Here is a 24,857-nt window from a genome sequence, read left to right on the forward strand (position 1 = left end):
TCACAACAACCCGATTGTCCCCTAATATCGCTTCCAGTTTATAGTTGTAGAAACCATAGCTCAATGAGCTGAAGTTGCAATAATTTACCCATGGTCACACAATTAATTTCCCTAAATGAAGACAAGCTAAGGGCTTGCATGGCAATCTTGCCATGCCATGAACAGGAGCTGCAAACACAGGGATCAAAGCATGTGCTCCAGTCGCTTCTCACAGCTGCTTTGGTAAACACTCTGAGACAGTGTGTGTCACTTTCTTGACTGGACTGTGAGTTCTTGGACATCAGGGCCCTGCATGATCCAATTATATGTGTCTCCCACAGTTCCTTGCACAAAATAGGAATGTGAAAAGCAGTTTCTCTCTGGCCAACCACTGACCCCAGAGAAGGATTGGCCCCAACCAAAGGTCAGCAACTGGATGTACTTCGGGGCCAAGCAGGCAGTGGAAACACAAGAAATACCCAGCAAAGTATGAGACAGAAGTGCGTGGTGGAAGACTAAAGGAACAAAATGTACGGGACTGGCCTAAGTCATTCAGGTCAAAAAGTTTCAGGACTGTACAGCCAAAGAAACAAAAACAAAAACAAAACCAGGAAGACCGACTTGGGCCCCAGAGCATCAGCTTACAGCCCTCACTATGACTCCACCCCGACCATTTGGTTTGATGTGGAATTGACAGGCATCCCTCCCACACTGTAACTCCAGTCTTCCAAGTTGGAGACCATGGCTGAGACACTTTATGTCTGGTTCTCATTTAATGCAGCATGTGGCACACAGTAGATATTTAATAAATGTTTGCCAAATAAACTCTTAAAATTAAATTTTTCCAAATTGGTATAAGCCTCGCGACGACAAAGATCTGTGAGGAAAGCTACTGACTTAGTTTCCACTGACTTAGTTTTTCTAGTTTCACTGGAAACCAGAATGTTGATTATATTGTTTGGATGGAGAACCACCCGTAACAAGTATCTGTATGTATCATAATACCTAGAGAATCTTTTGGACAACTGGTTGGCCTCCATACTCTAAAATAAGAAATATATACAGCTCTTAATTCTGTAAGATATCTAATCAATCACTGATTCACTCAACAGGGATGACACTGAGGTGATAATGGTGAGAAAAAAACAGACATAACTGCCTTTACTTGTGGAACTTATGGTCTAGTAATCAGCTAATCACATAAATGAATGCAAAATCATAGTACAACAAGTGCTCAGAAGCATATAGTGCTTTAAGAGGCCTGGTTTGGGAGGATCAAGGAAGTAATGCATGTGTTGGCTAAAGAGGGGGAAAACCAGGAGATTCAAGTCCCCTGTGGAAAAAGTAGACTTTTCTCTGTGGAAAAGCAAAGAAGAGGATGTGTAAGGCCGACGTGGCCAAACCCTGGAGGAAGCGAGCGTATGGTTTAAGAGGCTGATAAAGGTCAGACCATTCCCAGTTTGTAGGCTTTGGTAAGAATTCTTGTCTTTGTCCTAAGAGCAATGCTGTTTATCTACTCTGCTAGAGAAAAAGAATAGTCGAATAATGCTGTAGTTCTCCCTTCCTCTAACCTGCACTCTTTACACAGGCTTTTATGTTGCTGCCCACCTTCTCTCTATGGGGGATATCGCAAGGGAAACATGTTTTAAACTCTTGAAGATGTAAAAGTTATTTCCTTCTTAGAGTCTGAGCTGCAAATGGCATTTCTCTCTTAGTGTACCACGACATTGCCACAGAAACACCATTAGATACCCCTCTGGGAGCAGAAGCTCAGAGCCCTACTTTATGTCAGAGTTACTTTATGTCCAATATCACATCAGCCAGCAGTTTCTCATCTTTTGGATTAAGCAGACCACATTTTAACCTAAAAAATATAGATGTCCCAATTAATACTACTTATCCTTTAGAAATCCTGACACAAAACCTTTTACATTAGCACTAAAATAAGAAGAATACTTAGGTATAAACCTAACAAAATATGTACATGATCTATATGTGGAAAATTGTAAAACCCTGATGAAAGAAATCAAAGAGCTAAATAAATGTACATGGATAGAAAAACTCAATATTGTCAACATGTTAGTTCTTCTCAAATTAATCTATAAATTCAACCCAATCCCAGTTAAAATCGTAGCAAGTTACTTTGTGGATATCAACAAACCAATTTTAAAGTTTACATGGAAAGGCAAAAGGCTTCAGAGCAGCCAATACAAGCTTAAAGAAGAACAAATTTGGAGGATTGACACTATCTTAACAGAAAGACTTACTATAAGGTTACAGTAATCAAGACAGCGTAGGACTGGCAAAAGAATAGGAAAAAATCAACAGAACAGAATATAGAGCCCAGAAATAGACCCACACATGAAAAATCAACTGATCTTTGACAAAACAGCAAAGGCAATTCAATGCAGAAAGGATAGTCATTTCAACAAATGGTGCCAGACCAACTGGACATCTACATGCAAAAAAGTGAACCTAGACGTAGACTTTACACCTTTCACAAAATGTCAATTCAAAATGGGTCATAGACCTAAGTGCAAAACACAGAACTATGAAACTCTTAGAAGATAACATAAGAGAAAATCTTGATGACATTGAGGTTGATGATGACTTCCTAGAAACAATGCCAAAAACACAGCCTATAAAAGAAAGAATTGTTAACTTACACTTTATTAAAACTAAAAACTTCTACTCTGTGAAAGGCACTATTAAAAGAATAAAGAAGCAAATCACAGATTGGGAGAAAATATTTGCAGAAGACATATCTGGTAAAGGACTGTTATTCAAAATATACAAAGAACAGTTAGAACTCCAGAATAAGAAAACAAACAATGCAATTTAAAAAGGGGCAAAATATCTGAACATTCACCTCACCAAAGAAGATATACTGATGGAAAATATGTATTTATAAGATGTTGCACATCATACATCATTGGGGAATTACAAATTAAAATAAAAAAGACATATTAGCACCCACCTATTAGAATAAAGATAACTCAAGAAACTGACAACCAAACGCTGATGAGGATGTGGAGCAACAGTAACTCTCATTCTTTGTTAGTGGGAATGCAAAATGAAATAGACGCTTTGAAAGACAGCTTGGCAGTTTCTTACAAAATTAAATACACTCTTACCATACAATCCACCAATCACATTCCTTGGTATTTAGTCAAATGAGTTGAAAACGTATGTCCATATGAAAACCTGCATATGGATGTTTACAGCAGTCTTATTCATAATTACTAATAATTCATAAGGACATAATTCATAAGGACATCCATTCATAAGGACATCTTGGTCCTTCTATAGGAGAATGTCCTTCTATAGGACATTCTATAGGAGAATGTCCTTCTATAGGACATTCTATAGGAGAATGTCCTTCTATAGGACATTCTATAGGAGAATGTCCTTCTATAGGACATTCTATAGGAGAATGTCCTTCTATAGGACATTCTATAGGAGAATGTCCTTCTATAGGACATTCTATAGGAGAATGTCCTTCTATAGGACATTCTATAGGAGATGTCCTTCTATAGGACATTCTATAGGAGAATGTCCTTCTATAGGACATTCTATAGGAGAATGTCCTTCTATAGGACATTCTATAGGAGATGTCCTTCTATAGGACATTCTATAGGAGATGTCCTTCTATAGGGGAATGGATAAACAAATTGTGGTATATCTACACAGTGGAATATTATTTAGCAATAAAAAATGAGCTAGCAATCCATGAAAAAATATGGAGGAAACTTACATGCATATCACTAATTTTTTTAAAGCCGATCTGAAAATGCTACATTCTGCATGATTACATCTATATTACATTCTGGAAAAGGCAAAATTATGAAAGCACTAAAAATATCAGGTGTTCGGCGGGGAGAGGGAGGGATAAGTTGATGGAGCACAGGGGACTTTTAAGGCAGTGAAACTATTCTGTGTCTATAATGATGGATGCTATAATGGTGGGTACATGTCATTACACATTCGTCAAAACCTGTAGAATATCAGTGTGGCGATTCCTCAGGGATCTAGAACTAGAAATTCCATTTGACCCAGCCATCCCATTACTGGGTATATACCCAAAGGACTATAAATCATGCTGCTATAAAGACACATGCACACGTATGTTTATTGCGGCATTATTCACAATAGCAAAGACTTGGAACCAACCCAAATGTCCAACAATGATAGACTGGATTAAGAAAATGTGGCACATATACACCATGGAATACTATGCAGCCATAAAAAATGATGAGTTCACGTCCTTTGTAGGGACATGGATGAAATTGGAAATCATCATTCTCAGTAAACTATCGCAAGAACAAAAAACCAAACACCGCATATTCTCACTCATAGGCTCATGGGTTGCAGAGGACAGAAGACAAAGCTCACCTATGATGCACAGTCTCATGGAAAACTGGCCAAATAACAAGTGGGTTCCCAAAGAACTACTTGTACATCAGTGTAAGATGAATAGAATCAAACACCTCACACACCAAGGGCATAACAGAGAAAATTGCCTGTTTGAAACCTTGGATGGGGTAAAGAAGGTATGCAAATTCATTCCACAGCTAACCTCCTCAGGAGCCCCAAATTTTCTCTATCTAGATGATCCAACAAACCTGAGAACTTAATTTAAAGTTATCCCCCTGGGTTTTCAGTGTCCCTAGGCTCATGGAAGAAGCAAATGTAAATATTTTTTCAATGAACCAACCCTCAACAGAAGCCTCAAAGAATTCCTACCAAAGATATTCCAAGGACCATGAGCAACTTACAGTCAAAAATTACAAAATACACAAGGAAAGAAGCTACCATCTGAGAAAGTCTGCAATAATAAAGACAACAAAATCAGTCCTGCAAAGAGTTCAGATATTGGAATTATTGGTAATAGAATATTTTTTAAATATGTTGATTTAAAATATATTCAAAGAAATGAAATGTTTTAAATATGATTAAAGAGCAAGGGATTATAAGAGTAAGCAGATTTGAAAAAAACCAAATTGTGCTCCCAGTATCAAAATATAAAATAAAATCATTGAAATGAAAAAAAAAAAAAAAAAAAAGAATATACAACACAAAGAGTAAACAATAATGTAAACTATAGACTTGAATTAATAACACTGCAACAATATTGACTCATCAACTGTAACACATTAATCCAAAAAGTTAATAATAGGGGAGGCTGGGGAGAGAGGTAGGACAAGGAAGTGTATGAGAACTCTGTACTTTCTGCTCAATTTTTCTGTAAAACTAAAATTGCTCAAAAAATAAAGTATGTTAATTAAAAATTCTAATGATTGATAAAATACATGGTGACAAAAACTGTGGTTTTATTAACATGGTTTTGAAAATTGTATTTGATTTATCACAACAGTATCCGCAATACACTTGAGAAATACGAGTATATATGAGTAAAATATGTCTATTTTTTGCAGTCTCTAGACAACCTGGAGCACATATATGGAGCTCTTAAAAACTCCACAGACCTAAAAGAATACAGAGTTTAGGAATCATTGCTGAAGGCTTCATAGACTTTTCTTGATTTAATGAATGAAACATCTCCTTAGAAGATCAGGAGAATACTAGCTGCAGGTCAGTGTTGCTGATGTCAAATCTCTCTTTCTTGACACCAGGGAACTCTAATACCTTTCTCACTGCAGAGAAGAGAGGATAAAATGAGAGGCTTTATGTAAAAGCATCTTACAGAGTGCCTAGTACACTGTAGCTGCTCAGTAAATATTAACCAGATCTGAATCCGGTGTTGTAAAGGAGATCAATTATCAGGGGCTGGATTGGACTGAATGACATCCAATGTCTCCCCCTGGGATCTATGACTCATGCCCCACCCCCTTTTAATGCTTTGGAAACTCATTTTTGTTATTAGCTCAAAGCTTTGTCAACATAAGACTGAGTATGGGAAACAGCTGCAAATAGCAGGAGAAATTTTAGGTGACACCCTATCTCACCCACTTTCCTGTTCTCCCTCATATCTCATTTTGTCATGTGCACCTAAAATCTGAGACTCAAAGGAAAAACTTCAGTGGAATTCAATACATCTCAGTGTTTAAGAAGAAACTAAAATTTATCCTCTGTAGTGATACAGTAGCAGAAAAACTATTGAAAGACACTCCAAAATTACAGTGTTCTGGAGGAATAAAATATATACCTCTTATAGATAACAAAGCTCTCATTGCATTTATTCACTGGCAGTATTTATTCATTTAGCTCCAACTGTGTGCAAGGCACTGACAATGCTGAGTATGGGGCTGGCTGGCACTATTTGATAAAAATGTCCTTTCCATCCTGATCCTTGTAACCTTGAGTACATAGGGATCCAACCATTCCCATCTGCTCTACTGTGGTCCGGGAGCCTCTGCTTCCCCCATTTGTTGGGCAAATCACCAATCCTACCTTTGGAATGGTGAAAGCCCTAGAAACAAAACTCCACGAGAAAGTATTTTAAAACTGGAGAATTTTAGTCAGTCATAAGAAAACCCAGGAAGGACATAATCCTTTATTTTGCAAATCTGAAGTACTATTATAGGGAAGGGGGTTTTCATAACTTTTTGGTGTAGAATCAAGAACAAGAATTACAAATCAGTTCTGGAAGCTGCTGGGAAACTGATGTCATCTCAGCCAAAGGGAGGATTTTTTAACAGTGAGATGTTTCCAGATATGAAACAGACTGTGTCAGTAGCTAGTGAGTTCCCCATTACTGCAGATGTTCAGAGGTCAGATGGTCAACAGACAAGAGTTTGTAGATGAGAATATTTCAGCAAACTTGGAAACAGGGACACTGATCTTTATGACTTTACTCTCACCCCAAATCTGTGTCTATGAGCATTGGCTGTATCCATTGACTTCTGCATTACGAATCAGACCTCACAGCTGTGTCTATACATCATTTACAGTTTGCAAAGTGCTTTTCTTTACATGTTCTCATTAACTCCTCAGGACAACCTTTTGAGAAAAATAGTTCAATGATCATTATCCCATTTTATAGTTGAAAAATCTAAGAATAGAAAAGAAGGAAAATCAATGATAAAGCCAAAGGAAATGACCAATCTATGATGGGGCTTCACTCTTCCCACCAGGGAGTCAGACACCAAGAATATTCATCATATTTTTAGAATGAAAAGATAAAAAGTATCATATTCCAGAAAGGGAAGATAAGTTTTTCAACGGAGTAAAAAGCTGTCACTAACATCCAAGATGAGCATGATGTTTTCTTTGTAGCTCAAAGAGCAGGGACTGGTGAGTCTTTGAAATCAACAAACTTACTACTAATGGGTCAGTGTCTTCTCACTCACAGAAGTCTCCTGAGTGAGATCAGGGTGAGCACTGACCAGGTGTGAGGAAGACAAGCCATTGCTTCCAAAATGGAAAAAAAAAAAAAAATCCGGGAGAGAGTGTGTCTGTCTAGGGATAATGTTGAACAGAGAACATCCCAGAGGGTGACCAGAAAATCGAGGACCACTTGTCTCTTTCTGTAAGAATTTTTTGCATCTGGAAATGAGGTACAGTGATCCCTCAAAGAAGGTACAGATTGAGCAAACAGAGAACTTCTAAAGGCTGATGAAGGGATTAAGTCTTCTGTAATGATCATGTTGCGTTTGTCTCTAAGGTCTTTCATCTGTAGATCTCAGAAGGTTTTGCAAACATCAATTAAATGTTACTACATTCCTTTGGAGTAAATATTATTATATCCATTTGGCAGATAAGAAAACAGAATCTAAGAGGCTTGCCTAGGGGCTACCCCACAAGATTCTAGGAGGGCAATCATCTCAAACATTAGCTGCGCAGAGCTCTGGGCCTCACAAGGAAGGAAAGACTGAGAATCTGAGAGTGTTATTTCCAGGCTCTGAGAAAGAAAGATTGCTGAAGGAACATTCTTTACACTGGTCCACAAGTTTCTGGAGAATTTGGGAGGGCTTTTGCCTTATCAAAAAGATTGAGTCCCAAAATCACAGGACCCAGAGATTAGACTTCATGAATCACTCCTCAGTCCCCTAGTTAGATGTCATCTCTCCTCTTCCAAGCTGTCAAAAGCCATTGTTGTAATTTCTCTTATATTCTACCTTGGGTTATAATTATTTGTGTTGGTGTCTGGTTTTTTTCATGAGACTTCAGACAAGATTTACACTGTCCATTATGTTTGGTATAGAATAAAACATCATAAAAAATATGTTTTGAATTTGAAGTAGAGTTTGTGAGAGGAAAAGCAGTAGACAACTTCTGTAAGGTGCAAGGACCAAAGTTGGTAAGTTTGTCCTACCCAGAGACAACAATAAGGCCATCCTAGAACTCATATTTGAAGGTCAATAAAGGCACTTCTGGGTTTTCCTAACTGCCAAAATCTCAATTTTTACACTAAATAGTAAAGTTCAGTTGGGATATCCAAGCCTGGTTAAAATTTAGTAAAGGAGTCTCATAGAAAGCCACATGTATAAGTATATTTTGTAATAACAGATCTTTATATGAGCATCATATCTTATAACTTTACAAAGCATTTTTACAAGCACTTTCAAATTTGATCCTGTTAAGACGCCATGGGGTGGGCAATAGAGATGTTATTATCTCATTTTATTGATGAGTTTCATTAAGGTTAAGTGACGTGCCCTGGGTCACATAACTATCAAACAGAAATGAAGCAGAAATCAAGAAATCTGGAGGAAGAGAAGAATGACTTCCATTCTCTATATTCCATAACCTCCTTTCTGTTTCCAGCCTTCCAGAACTGGACTGTTCCTTGTGCTTTCTTCTTTGTCCGGTTCTGTTGCTTGCAACTGATGCACCAGTGGTGAACCCAGTGGAGTTCACACTAAACCTCTTTTGGTCTTGCTGAGTCCTCATCACCCTGTGGCAGTACCTGTTCAGCTAGAAATGCAGAGTTCACCTGAAACCAATTTGACTTTCAAGGAAGAATTTAGTGGCAGGTGCAATTTTGCTAGTTTAGAAATCCACTTCGAGGAAGACAGAAAAGAAGAAGGTCCCCATAAAAGTTGTCATTTGAAAACCCATTTTCAAATGCAGTTGTCCAAGCCCAAGGTGGAGAGATAGGAGACTTTTTGATTCCAGCTCCAGTGCCACCAACCAATTGCAGACCTCTGTTGTCATTCCACAGACATTTAATGAACACCTAGTACATGTTGAATATTGTGCTAGGTGCCAAGGACACAGAAATGAATAAAATTTGTTTCGTGTTCTGAAATAGACAAGATAGACAAGCAAGCAGATAAAAAACATTACAATGTAATTTGTGCTTTATGGAGTTGAAACACTGCAGTGGGAACCAACAGAGGAGGTATCTAGTCTGAGAAGTCTTCCTGGAGCCAAAGAGTATTTCAAGAGCAGGGCCTTCTGAGCACAGGGCTCTGATCAGTTGCATGATCTGCTCACTCATGAAACCGCTCTTGCCTACAGACATCCTCTGTGTTGCCTTGTTTCTCTCTTGAGGGGAGCACCAACACAAGTGGGTACAACAGGGTGGTGCAGAAATTGAGACACTCAGAGACTTAGCAGTGACCCGCAGCTATCAGCCAGGAAAATCCATGAGGCAGAGAACAGCTGAGTGAGGCAGAGAACAGCTGAGTGAGGCGGCGACCAGCCACTGCAGGAAGAGGTACTAGGGGCAGGGACAAGCTGAAGCTCCGGAGTGCCAGTGACTGCAAGAGCTGCAGTGGGCCTCCACGTGAGGGGAGGGAGCGACTGTTTTCAGAATGGTAGCAAACTTTTCCCAAAGGCCCAAGGCCCAGCTTCAGTAAAGCCGTAAAGAGGCTTTACTCACTCCTGATTTCTCCATTACATTCAATTCCCATAACCCAAGGTAAACAGCATTTCTTGCAAAGTGGGTACAACTAATCCAAATATATAAAGATGCTTTCCATACTTATAAAACATCACGCTTTATGCAAGGGAAACTTTTAGCTGAAAGACTCTGCTGGCAGCAAAAACAAAGACAAAATTAGTCCTGCAGGTGGGTGAGGATGTGGGCATGGGCTACACTCACAACAGTGCCATCTGCACCTTTCAGTGACTCCCCCAAAAGCACCATCATTGCACCCTCAAGCCTCTACCTGCTTCTCAGACACTGCCTCTACTAAAACAGGAAGCATTGGCTACTTGACAATTGCATGGCGATAACTCAGAGGCTGGCCAATTCACTCTCTGTTATTCCACAGTGAGCTTTCCAAGCCAAGCTTTTGGACCAATCAGCTTTATATTTTTTAATTCGTTAGCATGCTATTAATAACTACAGATTAAACATCAACAATCTTTCCCCCCTCCTTAATAACCCTAATATTCTAGCTATCTATGAAGATAATTAACCTTCTTAAAGAAAAGTGCCCTAGGAAGCTTTCCTTGACACAATAGACAATTATCTTTGTTTAATCACTTTCTTTAAAAAAATTCTAATATTAGTGTTTAGCTTAGTCCTCCTGTATAGGACAGTGATGGCTGCTCCCTATGACACTCTCCCCAACCTCAAATCTCATATGACAGTCATTATCGTCCCCAGCATGCTTTCAGGAAGTTGCTTTATTCTTGCTACTTGGCAATCAGACTTGAGCCGGAGACCTGCCAGGCAGCAAACTGCTAACAAGCCTCTAAGGCAGATCAGATTTGCCTGTCCAGTGTCGTGATGAGGGAAGAAGAAAAATGACCTGGCCAAGGTCTTGGAGCAAGGTGAACACCCTCTCTTTACTCTAGTATCTGACCCATCCAGCCGCACTCCCAAATATATTGCATTGCTTGTGAATTGCCTCCACGATATTTGCTGAGTGTCCACTATGTGTTGCTTCTCTCTGCTAAACCCCAGATATTCAGACATTAAGATGAGGGAAGAAGACTGCAGCCAGTTCACTGATCAGGGTCTGATTCAGCTAACCATGATGCTGAAAGTGATTCTTTTGTTTATTGAATCAGGACATACCTAGCAGATATTTGTGTCAGGTCCTTTAGAGACTTGCTTGAATCTCACCTTTTCTAAGAGCACCCACAAACTCACCCCATGGGAATTAAGCTCTCTTCAACAGAGAGCCCGTGTCATCCGATTAGACTTCTGCTTTTGTTTTTATTTTTATTTATTTATTTAGAGACAGAGTCTGTCACCCAGGCTGGAGAGCAGTGACACGATCTCAGCTCACTGCAACCTCCACCTCCCTGGTTCAAGCAATTCTCATGCCTCAGCCTCCCAAGTATTACAGGTGTACATCAGCAAGCCCAGCTAATTATTGTATTTTTAGTAGAGACAGGGTTTCACCATGTTGGTCAGGCTGGTCTCAAACTCCGGCCTCAAGTGATCTGCCTGCCTCAGCCTTCCAAAGTGCTGGGATTATAGGCATGAGCCATAACGCCTAGCCCAACCTCTACCTTTCGTTAGATCTACTTGTATACTACGAGAACATTTCTTTGACTTTGTACATGGTACTTTGTACATGGTACAAAGTAGGTGCTTAATCAGTGCTTGTCAAATTAAATATGTACAAGATGATGAGGCATCTAATACAGAAGGAGTGAGATGACTGTTAACTATGGCTGTGGCTGTTATAAAGATGAGAATTACTGAAACAACAACAGTGAAGAAAGTCATTTTTCCTTTTTCCTACGAGCTCATTATATCTGTGCACCTGCTAGGACAAAGGTAATGTGTCCCTGTTCTCCTGGGCTCTTCTAAACAGAGCCATGTTCATTTTTTCATGTTTGGATAATCTCACAAAGAGCTACTACATCTATTCTGTTATCTAAACTCCTCAGTAAGCCGGTAAAAAGGGTATGAAAAGGATGCTCATCCCAATTTTACCAAGGCCAACAGGGGAGGTGACTGCTCCAGATTCAAGTGTTAATAAGTGGTAGCTGGGGTGCGGTGGCTCATGCCTGTAATCTCAGCACTTTGGGAGGCTGAGGTGAGCAGATCACTCGAGCCCAGGAGTTTGAGAACAGTCTGGGCAATATGGCGAAACCCCGTCTCTACCAAAATTACAAAAACTTAGCCAGGCGTAGTGGAGCGCACCTGTAATCTCAGCTACTAGGTGGGGGAGCTGAAGTGGGATGATCACTTGAGCCCAGGATGTGGAGGTTGCAGTGAGCTGAGATCGTGCCACTGCACTCCAACATGGGTGACACAGCGAGACCCTGTCTCAAAAAATAACCATAATAATAAAATAAGAGGTAGAGCCTGAACTCAAACTTTCCATTCTTAGTTTGAAGTCCTTAGCAACGAACATCCTGACAATCATAATAATTACAGAAAACTAAAATCAACAGAGCTGCAATTAAGATGGTTTTGTTTCTACCTTCAATTTTTTTTTTTTTTTTTTTTTTTGCAACTCTCCTAATGTAGTTGATTTGTATAATTCTAAACTGGGCTATGTATTTGTTAATAGTCCTTAATAAACAGACTCAGTTGTACCAGCATGCAAAGAACACAGGTGAGAAGGGTTCCCTGAAGCTCATTTGCATTCAGTTATCAAAATAAAATATGAAAAGTACCTCACAGGAGAAATCAGAAATTTTGAAACACTGATATTTCACAGTCCAGTGATTCTTAATAATTCTAGAGAAATAAGTGCCTGTCCATGTCTGTAACTGTTCTTTGCCCACACTTATATTTAGTTGAAGGGGATGCTGATGAATAAATAAAAGCAAATTGCTACCGACACACAATATTGATTCAGGTTTATGCTCTAACTGCTTGAGGACACTTTGTGGCTAAGTTTCTCTTACTGATCCTGTCATGACTGCAATCTATTTCGGTTTAGAGGAACTTTGTTGCTCAGTTTTATACATGCAGGAAAAAAAAAAAACTGGTCATACAAACAGAAATAATCTATTACATTTTAAATGAAATTAGTAAATAACATTTATATCATTTTAGAACAACCAGAAACTGGGCATATACTGGAGCAAACTTTTAATCAGCATTCAGTTATCTCTTTGCCATTAGAACATGCTGAGGGCTGGGCGCAGTGGTTCATACTTGTAATCCCAGAACTTTGGGAGGCCAAGATGGGCAGATCAGTTGGGGCTAAGAGTTCGAGACCAGCCTGGCCAACACGGGGAAACCCCATCTCTACTAACAATACAAAAATTAGCCGGGCATGGTCGTGTGTGCCTGTAATCCCGGCTACTCAGGAGGCTGAGGTAGGAGAATCACTTGAACCCAGAAGGCGGAGGTGGCAGTGAACCGAGATTGCGCCACTGTACTCCAGCCTGGGTGACAGAGAGAGACTCTGTCTTGGAAAAAAAAAAAAAAAAAGAACATGCTGAGATTGAGGTGCCCATATCACTGTATACGTGTTTTGGTTCCATTTCCCCTCTTATTTCCTATCCAGTTTAGAGAAATATTATCCCAGTATGAAAATTGATAAGGCAATTATAGAATAGAAAAAATTTCCCTACTGTATGTATATCTGTAACTTGGGGAATTTTTTCTCTACCTACAATGTCTCTATTCTGATGATTCTTTCAGTGTAAGCAGCTAAAAAGGTGGTATTTTCCTACTTCTCTGCACCCCTCCCTGGGTGCAGGGAACTGGGGTGGCTTTGCCAGTGGACCACTTAGAAGTGAGGCCATGGCCCGTGAACCTTCCTGCTTCCTTCTTCTTGCCTGAGCCAGGCTGTCCCCAGAGAATATGTGTTCTCCGTTGTCCTTGATACAGTGTAAACTAAGCAAACTGAAGTCCTGGCTGTGTGGGAGACCTTTACTGGACCAGCCCTGCTGGTGACAGTGTAGGGAAGTCCATATAATCCCGGGGTCAGTATTAGAAAGCTCATTTACCTGGAGACACAGACCACCCTCTCCAGAGGGGGTAAGTGATGCAAGCATAGGACACAGGAGGTGGGGGAAGCTGGTTGCTCATCAGACGGAAGGATTCACCGGATACATTGAGTGAATTAAAGCAAAAGTGAAGTCAGGACAAGACCTGAGGATGTCTCCATTTCTGGCTGCTTACACCGTACTGCAGCTATGGCTAGCAAGAGCCTATGGAGTACAAATACTGTGCACGGACCTTCAGCACGCTCCCACACAAAAGACTTCCCCACTAAAAGCCAGCATGGCTGGCTCTGGAGCTGGTTTCCACATGAGGTTTTCTTTCCCCATCAGGGGATCTTGCAGTTATCATAACCCTCCCTTTCCCTTTTCTTACACTGCATACCACTGAGGTAACGCCCCTCAAGCAATTTCTTTTTTACGTGTACAAACACATCCTCTCCAATCCTCTTCGTCCTTGCCTGTTCTCCAGATCTTCTCCATTTACCACAGGAAAATCTCTCTTCTTCCTTCTTTCCCACTCATGAATTCTGACATGAGCCCCAAACCACTCTTAGACTGACAACCGTAAGAGGTGTGCACATGACATCTCAAGTGAAAGGCAAAGGAAGACTTACACTTTGTAGTAAAATTAGACACTACAAGTAACCAGTGTCGTCAGCCTCTTAAAGTCCTTGAAAATGCCCAGAAGTTACTTTAAGCAATTCTGCAAAAGTCTCATTCAATGTTTTTCTCAACTACTAATATGCCAGCTAGAAACTCAAACAAAAATATCACCCTACATATTACATTACTAGAGCATGTTTGACTATTTTTAATACAAACATACCAGGCTTCAGTTGTGGTATGGGGATAAGAGACATGAGAGAGCTGCGCTGGGTCTTTGGTTGCCATTGAAGCATTATCCAGCAAGCATGCCCCGAAATCCAAAGAACCAACTGAAAAACACCTGCAAACAACTCACTGCCAAGTTGCACATGTTTTGGGATCCTTTGAGAATTCCTCAAGATGTTCAATGGCTGGAGTTGAAAAGTGGAGATGTGCAAATTGATCATTTGGAAGAATGTTGAATCTCTTCTCAAAAAATGCTGATTTATTGAATTCTGTCAAATAATTTCTAAAAGTTTGGGTACCCATCCTGGAGGAGTCCTCCTTTTTTTTTTTTTTTTTTTTTGAAACAGAGTCTTGCTCTGCCTCCCAGGCTGGAGTGCAGTGGCATGATTTCAGTTCACTGCAACCTCTGCCTCCCAGGTTCAAGCGATTCTCTTGCCTCAGCCTCGCAAGTAGCTGGGACTACAGGTGCGTGCCACCATGCCCGGCTAATTTTTTTGTATTTTTAGTAGAGACAGAGTTTTGCCATGTTGGCCAGGCTGGTCTCGAACTCCTGACGTCAGGTGTTCCACCCACCTCGGCCTCCCAAAGTGCTGGAATTACAGGCATGAACCACTGCACCCAGCCCTCGGCTTTCCTTTTTAAGTCAGGGGCCAGGCCACATCCATCAGGCCCTCTGCAGGCCTGTTCTTCCATATCCATAGTCAGAGGAGTGGAATGGTAAATCCGCAACCATGGTTACTGCACACAATGAGTCCTTTTGTTGTCACACCTGTCATGCAACATGCAACAGGGCTCGAGACACAGCATGGAGTACAAAACAGAATTTTAAAGGAAAACTTACAATGTAAAAGTGAGTAGTAGAAAGCCTAAGGGCCAGTCTCATGCTTTTCCTAGGAGAGGCATATGAAAGCCAAGACATCCTGCAAAATTTGTCATGGGGTGCATGTTTCATTTTTAAAGGTCACATATTGAAGCATACTTGTGTAGGGGAACAGTGGACCGTATGCGTGCTAGGCTGTCTGGCTTTCATATGCCAGTGGGTTTAGATGTTTACAGGAGTTATGTGAAAGAGCCAAGTATCTGACACCTGCAAACCTTGGAATCACAGAAGGCTGAGTTCAGAAAGAGACCCCCTTATGTAGAAAAGGCCTCCTGCCAGGTCCCATCAGAAGCTGAATTTGGGTGCAGCCCCTCCTGCTGGGAAAAGCAGAGGTCTTTGATCCCAAAGAGGCAACTGTCCAGGCCACCAAGAATGAGTTCCCAGGGACATTTCTAGGTAATCATGCCTTTTGCACCAGAGTGGGACTCTGAAAGTTGTCAACAATGTGTCTGCATATCAATCTAATTGTTTGCCAGGCCCCGTGACTCCTCGTTTTTCAAAGTTACCTTTGAAAACCTGCTTTTTGAAAACCACTGTACCTGTCCTCCATCTTCCTGGCCACTGCCCTCCCTCGTGTGCCCATTATCTCTTGCTTGGTCTACTGCACCCTCTCCTAACAGTTCTTCCTGCCTCTATTCTCTCCTAAGGAAGCCTATTTTGCACACCAGAGTAAGCATAACACTCCTGAAGTACAAGCCTGGCCTTGCTCCTGGTATCGCTCAGAATAGGTTAGGCTGTGCTGCAGGAACAGGCAAATCCAACATTACCGTGGCTTAAAACAACAAAGGTTAATTTCTCACTCTCACTGCTTGTCCATTGTCTGGCAGCTGGGGATTCAGCTCCACATCATTATTGTCCTTACTCTAAGACCCAGGGTGATGGACTAACCACTCTCTGAAACATTGCCGAAGATGTAGAAGAGAGAAAAGAGAGCCCTGGAGGGTCTCACACTGATAAATAATGTTTGCCTGGAAGTGGAAGATGTCACTGCTGCTCACAGTTCATTGGTCAGAACTTGTTCATGGCCCCACTCACACGTGTCCAGGAAACAGAATCCTATCATGTACCCAGAAGATATGGACCCAGAAATATTCAGCAAACAGCATTTATGACTATTGTATTACTTCTTTGCTTAAAAAAGCAAGCAAGCAAACCAACTGATAGCTTCCCATGTTTTCCAAAATAAAGTCAAAATTCAAATGCCATCCCTTCCATGAAGCCACCTACAATTTCCCATTGGAACCAACCTCTTCTTAACTCCATACTTTTATAATTGCCCAATCTGTGCTGTTTATGGTACTTAACACAATTTATCTTCCTTTAAAATAAATAATATTTATAATTTAGTCACAAGGCTAAACAGAACTTAAAAGATCATCCAGCTCTTAAATCTTCCATATCTTGCCAAGTCTTCCGCAATCTCTTTAGAAATCCACAATTTGTGGGGAACGCCCTGCCTCTCAGGTAGTTCATTCTACTCTTCCAAACCTGAACAGTACTGGTGATTTAAAAAGCAAAAATGATAACACATTTTAAACCCTTCATCATATGAAGCTAGCACCTACATGCCCCATTTCCAAACAAGGAAACTGAGACACTATCAGCAGAATAAGAAATTTTATCTTAAGTAGCAAAGAAATTAGCAAAGAAAAGTTCCATTTTAGTTTATCTCACTGTGTTGCTCAGAAGCTTCTCTGCTTCTGGACTGTGATGTAGATAATCACCTAAGAGACTGCGAGGGATGGAAAGACACCAAGGCAACCACCCTGCCTTGTTTTCCAAAAAATGCAAGGGTGCCTTTTGCACAGCTGTGCTGAGTGGAAGTGTTTAGACAGAAGGCTGTGTGGTCCTGAACAGATGTGATGGTGCCGTGACTCACGGTTGGACTGTCAACCTGAACTGCTGGGAACACCCTACATCATGATCTGGGTGGCCCCTGAGCAGAGCAGTAGAGGCAACCTGCAAAGGAGTCTCCCTCATTATCAAGCAAACCCAAGAACAAAAGATTACCAAGCATGCTATGTGGCATTACTGACTTCTGACAGCAAATAACACCACCTCCGTCCAGAAGTGTCCTTAGAATTTTCTGATGCCTTCTTTAGTCATCCTGTGAACAGCTTTTAAAAGGAACACAGAATTTTTTTTTTTTTTTTTTGTGACAGAGTCTTGCTCTGTTGCCCAGGCTGGAGTGCAGTGGCGCCATCTGGACTCACTGCAACCTCTACCTCCTAGGTTCAAGAGATTCTCCTGCCTCAGCTTCCCAAGTAACTGGGACTACAGGTGTGTGCCACCACACCCAGATAAGTTTTTGTATTTTTGGTAGAGACGGGGTTTCTCCATGTTTGCCCAGGCTGGTCTCGAACTTCCTAAGTTCAAGTGATCCTCCTACCTCCGCATCTCAAAGTTCTGGGATTACAGGCATGAGCCACCACACCCGGCCAGAACACAGACTTTAGAATCATTGACACTCACTCACTATGTGACCCTGGAGAATTCACCTCAATGTCATGACAAGTGTAAAATGGAGCAAATGACACTTTCTCAAATTGAATAAGAATCAAGTAGTAGACAAAAAGTGTCCTGCCATGGCCTGGCTCAATAAATCATAGTTCCTTCTAGTCTTTCTTTTAGCCTAGACCTTGACCTGGAACTTGCACATTAAAGGCCCCAGTCCATCTCTCCCTGAGGTGTCCTCTTCTCTACTGGGTGAGGAGTCCACAGGGCCCAGGGAACATATTCACCCAGAGTCATGTTCAGCTTCTAGACCATCCTCTACAACCCAGGATTCCAGAATTCCCTGACCACATTTCCTCGAATCCACTCTTAGGGCTTTGCTTCTCCAGTCTGTCTTGCAGAGGACAAAACATGATTTTAGCGTGTGCACACTTAGGTCAAGGGGCAGCTGTGTGCCGGGTGTAGGGATGGGCAAGGGTGGGGACTGGGTTGTGGATGGATCTTGGGAGTGAGGCTGGAGCTCACATGCATGTCTGTGAGGTCATTACAAAGCAGAAGCAATTAGGAGTGGGGAAAGAAGCGGGCAAGCTATAGGCCAGGGCCTCATTTTATATACTTGCCTTGAACTTCACAATCATTAGGGGAAAACTTACTCCCTCTCTTGTATTTGTAATCCTAGTCTAATCTAATACATGATTCTAAAGATACAGCACTCCTTTCCTTCTTTTGACTAAATAATATTCCATTGTAGATGTACATCAGAATTTATTTATTCATTTGTTGATGGACATTTGGTTTTCTCCATCTTTTGACTATTGTGAATAATCCTGCTGTTAACATTGATGACGAATTAACTGTTGGAGTCCCTATTTTCAGCTTTTTGGGATATACACTTAGGAGTGGAATTGCTAGGTCATATGGTTATCCTGTTTAACTGTTTTTAAGGAGCCACCTAACTGTTTTCTGCATGGCTGAAAAATTTTACATTCCCACCAGCAATATATATATATATATATATTTTTTTTTTTTTTTTTTTTTTTTGAGATGGAGTCTCTCTCTGTCACTCAGGCTGGAGTGCAGTGGTGCATTCTCAGCTCACTGCAACCTGTGTCTCCCGGGTTCAAGTGATTATCACGCCTCAGCCTCCCGAGTAGCTGGGATTATAGGCATGTACCACCATGCCCAGCTAATTTTTGTATTTTTTAGTAGACATGGGGTTTCACCATGTTGGCCTGGCTGGTCTCGAACTCCTAACCTTAGGTGATTCACCCCCCTCGGCCTCCCAAAGTGCTGGGATTACAGGCATGAGCCAAGGTGCCTGGCCTCCACCAGAAATACATGAGGTTTTATTTTCTCCATATCCTTGCCAACACTTGCTGTTTTCTGGGTTGTTCGTTTTATTTTGTTTTTTATTATAGGCATTGTAGTGAGTGGGAAGTGGTACCACATTATGGTTTTGATTTGCATTTCTCTAGTGACTAATGATGTTGAGCATCTTTTCATGTGCTTGTTGCCCATTTGTGTATTGTCCATGGAGTAATTTCAGGGACAACTTTTAATGAGGTAACTGACATTCTAGTGAAAATGAGAAAGAAGTAAGGCCAAGAATAGCTTAAAACTACTACTAGTTCCCAGAGTACTACGTGTGTCCCTAACAGAGCACCCATCTTGCTTCTAGCCTGTCTTCTTGAGACCCGGGAGGCAAGCTCCACACCAGGAGAATCACTCCTGGCATCTCCACAACTTAGAGCTTGGACCCACAATATACCACTCACTACCCACAAGCTCCTGCACACTCCTCCCTCCCCATGCACCCACACTCACATAAACACACCCCATTCACATTTTCAGTCCCAGGATTACATAGCAGCTGGGACTTGGATTCCCTTTATGGAGATGTCCCAACTCTTGGCCTGCAGTATGGCCCAGGACCCCAGCAAAACTATTACATGGGAGTATACATTGCACACTCCCCAAAGTTTAGAATGCTCTGGGTTAAGGAAGTGAGGGGCAGACACACCTCATTCAGGTGGGCTGCTCCAGGCTCAGCTCTGCTCCTTCAGTCCTCCAAACATCACTTCCAGTACAGAGAAAGGAGCCATAGAGAAAAAAATGATCAATGCCACTCCTCTATTCATTTACCATATGGGGAAACTGAAACTCAAGGAATGAAACACTTGCTCACGGGTGCAGCCTGACACAGGCCTAGAGCTCAGGTCCTCAGCTTCCCAGATTTTGCTCCTGGAGCACAACAAGTGCTTAGCTTAGACATCCCTACACCAACACCACCAATTCAGGCCATGATTTGAGTCAAGATCAATTTATTATCGGCCTTGATTGTCTCATACAAAATGAGGCAGACAATAACTGCTCTTCCTTTCCCCCAGAAGAACTAATGACATATATATATATATATATATATATATATATATATATATATATGCTTTGAGCTCACTGGAAGGCAATAGCTATATAAATATATGTGTATGTTTGTACTTACACTTCTTTTCTTCATGACCTAGTTGAGGTGGAGAAAGATTTTGGGGATAGGTGAAAATGGCACATACTAATTCTACTCGTTTCTCTCTGCATGGTCTAGTCGAATGTTCCCAGGTAAAATGAGTGCCTTTAACTCTAAAAAGGGAGGAAGAGTCTGTGGGCAGGTGCATTTAAAGCCCCCAAGGCATAAGTCCATGGTTACTAGTTTACATTTGGGACTTTTGTTGTGAAAGTGACTTCTCGGGACAAGCAACCTGGTGGCCTGCCAAGACACCCCGGGACTGGCACGCAGGGTTCAGTGTTCAAGGACAGGCAGGTCTCTCAGGAGCTGGGATGAGACCTTGAACAGGTGACTCCCTTGTTCTGGGCCTCAGTTTTCCTATCAGTAAAATGAGGGAGCTTGGCTGAATGATCAGATTGCAATTTTTTAAACATCAAAATCCTTCTTAAAAATAAAATCTTATGTTGATCCCCAATGTATAAAAGCAGATAAAAATGAAACTGCTCTAACTGAAGGGCCGCTCCCCTTCCCACCTCGAGCCAGTTGTTCAGCCTCCAGCTCACTGGTGTGAAACTCTCCTAATTAAAATAATCTGTGGTTCTATATAATGAGATTAACCTGTTAGATCTAGAAAAAAATAAGAGGCTAAGTAGGGTAGCCAGATTGCAGGGGCAGGAGCCTTGGAGATGGGAGAGGGCTAGGTGGGGAGAAGGTGGAAAAGGTGTTTGTACTGATGGAGCTCTTAGCAGCCTGGTCTTTCACCTCAAATTCCCAAAGAAGAAACTGAGGCCAGACTGTTAAGATATGAACTTTGTAATTTTTTGACCCAGGAAGTTTTGAGAATCATAATAAGGAAATGATTATAGAGTGCTTTGAGCTCTTCAAAGACAAGTGGTATTTAAAATACAAGGTATTATTACCTCCATAGAGCTCTCTTTTGATTAGCACTGTGCTTGAAAATGTGGGCAGGCCACTTTTATTTTTCAAAACTCAGGTGTTTAAAAAAATATTCACACGTACGATCCCTATACTCAACTCTTATAAGCTAATTGTCAGCTTCCTTGTCACTGGATAATTTTAATGTTCAAAGAGGTATTATACTCACTTTATTAGCTAAATTGTCCGTGCCCCTGATAAAGACATTGATCCCTCCAGCTCACACTCTCTTGCCATTATTTGAAGGATGGTTAAATTTGAAATATTATATTTGAAATTTTAAGTGAAAATACCAAATATCATTCGACAGAGGTGCTAGGCAGGAACTGATCTCTAAAAGACCCTAAATAAATCAGGGCAGCCCTGGGTTAGTTGGTTTCTTGATACAGGGTTGGGTGTTGAAACTCAGAAGTCAACCGAAAACAATTTCAAACAATTTCAGGGTGTTTTTTATAACTGAGCTGCTCCAGCACTCAGCCTGCCCTGGGAGAGCAAAGTCAGAACTCAGAGTCAGAAGATGGGATTCGAGTCCCAGTTCTATTGCACATGGACTGGTCGACCTTAAAGAATTCTTTCACTTCTCTGGTCCTAGGTTTTCTCCTAGTAAATTGGGATCATTTCCTTGCCCTGCCTATTTCACAGGTCTCCTCTGAGGATCAAAAGCGAGTGATACAGAAAGCCGTGTGTGACTTTGTATGAATGGAGGCTAAGACTACATGCTCTGAATGGAATCAGACAGACCTGGGTTCAAATTTCGATACTGCTACTTAATAGCAGTGTACGTTGCTTATTTGCTCTGAATCATAGGTTCCTTATCAGGGATATGAGGTTATTAATAGTATTTTTCTCACCAGGATTTAGAGCACTGGCCCCTCCTAAAGGCTCAGTGGGTGTTGCCATTTATTAAAAAGCTGCAACAGTCCATGTGCCCAATAAGTTACTGTTGTTTTTTCATAGTTCTGCTTTCTGTGCACAACAGAGCTAAAGATAACCATGCATCTATTGTCTCTGAACTGCCTGACTACTCTTACTAGAACTAAAGAAAAAAGGAAATACACTGTGGCCCGGAATGGGGCTCCAGAGAAATCCAAAATGAGCTGTGGTCTAAAAGCGACTTCTCTCCAAGCCTATTTTTAACTGGCTGTGAACTTCTCTAATACGCAAAAAGTGATGCTGGGCTCTCTGAATAGCTTTGCTGACGAGCTGCTGCCTGCTTCTGCTACTATGTGAATTTATGGAGTCCTGGTCTCACACTTCATTAAGGAAATATACGATGGTGCTGAGACAGGGGGCCAGACACCAATAACTCGCGCCCCAATCTCCCAGTTATAAATCTTAGTGCCTCACTCACTGACAGAAGAGGAGTAACTGAAGAGATATTATCACCTGCTCCTTTGTCATGGGCTCTCCTTTTTAAGTTGTTTGCAACAGACAACTTTATTAAGAGACCACCGAACAAAAGTCCTGGCCAAAAGCAGACTCCCAAATTTGTTAGGAATATTTTCAGTTGCAGGTAACAGTAAAAGTGAACCACAGCGGCTTAAACACACTGAAATTTATTTTTTTCACATAAGATATTCAGAGACAGATTATTGCTGGTGCTAGTTCAGAAGCACAATACACTTGCTCCAACCCTATTCAGTGCAAACCCTCTGCACTTTTTCCTCATGATTATATCCTGGCTGCAGAAGCTCCAGTCATCATATATACAATCCAGTGAACAGAAAAAAAGAAAGAAAAACAGTGGTATCCATGTCAGGGAATTAAAATGTTACTCAGGATTCATCCCTGCAGTGGTTTTACCTTTTTACATAATTGGCTAGAATTGGGTCAAATGGCCATCCTTGTTTTGAAGGTGATTAGGAATAAGAAGTTTGGAAATGAGCATTAGATCAACCAAGAGTGTCTGCTATGCCTTCCAATAAAGGCCAACTGACTGAAGGAACAAAAGTGAGTGATTATGTAATGACTAAAGAAACAGATGAATGAATGCTTGACACAGAGTTCTACTCTTTGACTCAGCTCACATGCCATTTTTTTCTAATCCCCTATCCATCATACATCCCCTTGCTAGCCCACTAATACAGTCCCATAGTGCCATTAATCCTCCTATAATTGACTTCCTACTCACTTGTCTATCTTCTTGATTAGTGTTTAAGTCCCTTGATGGCAAACCACGTGTCTCATTCATAACTGTATTCTCTGCACCTAGCACAGTGCCTACAATATACTTGTTATAACACAGTGCCTGTTAACCTATAAATAACTGTTGCTATATTTGTTTAATAAGCTCTCAAGAAGAATTCTAAAAAATGTGACTTATTACCCAGCACACATATGTAAAGCTTTTCAAGTCCCTCTTTTGAGTTGGTCCATCTAAAAGACTAGAGCCAAAGTTGTTTAGGTGACATACCCAATTAAATATGAAAACATATTATTGTGATTTCTCTAAGGTAACCAAAAGAATTCACAAAAATCATTTTTATTTTGTTCAGTCTAATATATTACAGATTAATTTTCAACAAGTTAAATCTGTTACTGATTCTGAAGTCTTTGACCTAAAACAATAATAGTAAAACAAGGATTGATGTTAAATTAAAAAATCATAGGAAAAACATTATGGGTTGGGTGTTGGAGAAAATAGGGTACTCAGCGATAGGATAAGGAGGGGTCTTTAAACTGGTGATTGACTCACCTGCCTGTTTACCTTGCAATGGTTCTGATTGCCTGCCTGCAATTTCCTACTGACTCCATCTCCAAGCCTCAGGTTAGTGCCTTCTTTATGTTGGCTTTGGAAGATAAGTAGGGTTTGGACATGCATGCATATGATAGAAAGGGTGTCAGAAAAGTCAAGACATCAGGAAGGCCTAGAACCAGAGTGGTTATCTGGGATTAGAGTACATGAGATTAGAGGGTGTGTGAAAGATGAGCTAGTGTTGGGAAATCAGTTAAATAATGAACAAGGGCCTTAAACTTGGGGCTATTGCTCATAGCATGAGCAATAGGAGGCCATTTTTTTGTGGAGTATCACATGAACCAGGCTGCATTTTATAAATTTCCATCTGGTGAAACTCATGAGTATGGAATGGAGAGATGAAAATATGAAAGATGAGGATCTTTTAAAAGGCTACTGCAATTGGCTGGGCTCATGCCTATGGTCTCAGCACTTTGGGAGGCAGAGGCAGGTGGATCACATGAGGCCAGGAGTTGGAGACCAGCCTGGGAAATATGGCGAAACCCCGTCTCTACTAAAAATACAAAAACTAGCTAGGCATGGTGGCATGTTCCTGCAATCCCAGCTACTCTGGAGGTGGAGGCAAGAGAATCTCTTGAACCCAGGAGGCAGAGGTTGCAGTGAGCCGAGATCGCACCACTGCACTCCAACCTGGACAACAAAGCTAGACTCGGTCAAAAACAAACAAACAAACAAACAAAAAAGCCAGTCAAGAAATGAAGCAGACCTGGACTAATGAACTAAGGTAGTGGTAGCATGAATGTGGC

Source organism: Pongo pygmaeus, chromosome 2 (assembly GCF_028885625.2).
Source record: "Pongo pygmaeus isolate AG05252 chromosome 2, NHGRI_mPonPyg2-v2.0_pri, whole genome shotgun sequence".
In the NCBI taxonomy this organism is placed as follows: domain Eukaryota; kingdom Metazoa; phylum Chordata; class Mammalia; order Primates; family Hominidae; genus Pongo; species Pongo pygmaeus.